The 2,447-nt window shown below is 36.8% G+C and overlaps 1 long non-coding RNA gene across 4 annotated transcripts in view; it reads left to right on the forward strand.

Moving 5' to 3' along the window:
* Positions 1-2,447, forward strand: part of LOC122538889 — a 173,877-nt gene that overhangs the window by 106,364 nt on the left and 65,066 nt on the right. For all 4 annotated transcript variants that reach the window (XR_006308940.1, XR_006308938.1, XR_006308941.1 and 1 more), the window contains exon 4: positions 191-451. This is a non-coding gene — a long non-coding RNA (uncharacterized LOC122538889). The remainder of the gene's footprint in view (positions 1-190; positions 452-2,447) is intronic.

The following is a 2,447-nucleotide window of genomic DNA, read 5'->3' on the forward strand; positions in this document are numbered from 1 at the left end:
GTACTTTTACAAATTATTGTAACTTATAATTGTAACTTTTACAAATATACAAACATCATTTTTTACATATTTACAAACTCTGAAATATATATATATATATATTTTTTTTACAGAGTTCGTAAATATGTAAAAAAGTGATGTTTGTATATTTGTAAAAAAGTTTAACATATATATATATATACTGTTACAGGCGAACAAAAATCTGAAGGCTGCGAAACGTCGAAAGAAAACGATCGACGTCGACACGTCTGAAGTTGCACATGTTTTATCTCGTCGGGATGTAACATCAACTTCTTCTCTTCTCTGAGAAAGAAGCGAATTCCACGAAGCGAGGTCCAGTTCGAGGGCTGTCCAGACCAACGAAGAAGTTGCTGACGCCATATTCCCCGCGATCTCCCATCGAGAGGACCTCGGGAGAGGTTCTTCGTCGTTCCACCATCTATCATCTTCGGTATGCAAAAACGTTTTTTCGTTTATCTCTTCTTTGCCAGCAATTACAGATCAGGAAGGAGTATGAACATTAGCATTGGTATTCTTTCGCGAGCGAAATTCCATTTCTCCGAAGAGGAGGAGATGATTTAACCCTCTGACCGTGGCTCACGGTCGAAACTTGCACGACTCAACTGATATTTATTACCAGAATTTTACTCGTCAATCGCGAGTTTACATTAACAAATTTTGTCGACGAATGAAATTAACTTTATAAAACTAAACTTCACGAATTACAGGATATACAGTTGGAAGACTATGTATAGCTCTGGACAGAATATTTCCTCAAATATCTCTGTTACTATTTTTTTTTTTTAGCTCTTCCTGTAGTTAATTTCTGCAACGATACTCTTCAATTTTTGCACTTGTTTCAAAGTTTTTTCTTTGGTAGCACATGGGGTTGCACGATTGAACTGACATTATTAACGAAATTCTATTTGTTAATCGCACAGAATTCCTCAAATATCTATGTCTTTATTTTACTACATCTTTCAAGCTATTCTGTAGTTAATTTCTGTTTAACTACGCTTTATCTTTCCACTTGTCCCAAGGCTTTCTTTCCTTTACCTAAATATCCGTGGTTCAGTGACGCAGCGAAAAACGTGACATTTACAATGCTATAATTATACGTGTCTCTGCACGCTGTTAAATAATCCAAATGATCACACGGTGAGCCAACATTATCGAATAGAATTTAACCCCGTGTCCGCGAACACGAGTAAACGAGGTTCGTAATTCGTTCCCTCGGCGCGAACCGTCGTCTATCATCCAGTTTTTCCATCCTTTTCCCTCCCCCTCCCTCTCGTCTACTCTAAATGTTTAATGAAATATCAGTTCGACGCGACGTCGCGGTACCGTCTCCGGTTTCGCGGAATCGCGCCCGTTTAATTAACTACTCGCGTTCGTCGACGAGTGATATTAAAATTGCAAAGGGTTCGCCGTTGGAAAATTAACGAAATTAACCTGACCCAGGTAGGTATCAACGTTGTTCGGCTCGGTCGATATCGTTAGGGATACGGGTGGAAATCATCGTTGATTTTCCATCGGTGAGTTGCAGAGGAACTCGTTCCGTAGAAACTGCGGATGGCACTTTCTAACATCGTTGAGGATTTTTTCCTGAACTCGTAGGTTTTGTTACGCTGGTTGTGCATTAACCTCTTGCGCTGGAATGACGTCGAGAATTTTTTGTCCCAAATTGCAACATTTTCTCAAGTATATTTAAATATATTTATATATATTTAAATGTAACCAAGGCAAAACAAATGATAAGTTTATTACTTTTTAATAATTTCTATCCAGTGATATCATACCGACGAGTTCTAAAGAAAAAGAAAGCGACGAATCATTGTGTGCGGTTCGGTCACTCGTTATGGTCCGCGGACCAGTTGCAAATGCAAGGGGTTAAATTCATAGTTGATCGAGAATTCGGTTCTCCTCTAGAAGTGAAATTGTGAAATTTCACGAGTTACGAGTCATCTCTCAACCAGAGACTGAAAACCGAAATATTTTGAGGTTTAGGTATTATACCCAGAGATTGAAACCGAAAGGTTTAGGTATTTGCTCCCATGTTATCGTAATACAACCGCTATTTGGGAAATTGGTTTTAATACCGGTATAAGACGGTCATACCGATATTTTCATACGTATTTTGTCAATATTTGATGTCCACAACGGTTAAAATACCGAAATATATACCGCTTTACTGACGAAAACACATTTTTCATTTTCTACGTACAGTGACTCTTATTAATATTCGGACTATCATGCTATTCAAAATATTGTTGTGGATTTCGATTATTTATAATAGTAAATTTGGATTAATTTTTTAATAATATAATAGAACATTTATTATAGTTTATAGTAACATAAATTTTATGGCACATACTTTTCTTAATATCAAACAATAAACTGAACTATGTCGAAATGTAGCGTGGCAAAAATATTCGGACATTTGAAGA

This window comes from Frieseomelitta varia, unplaced genomic scaffold (assembly GCF_011392965.1).
Source record: "Frieseomelitta varia isolate USP_RPSP 00005682 unplaced genomic scaffold, Fvar_1.2 scaffold_182, whole genome shotgun sequence".
NCBI lineage: Eukaryota > Metazoa > Arthropoda > Insecta > Hymenoptera > Apidae > Frieseomelitta > Frieseomelitta varia.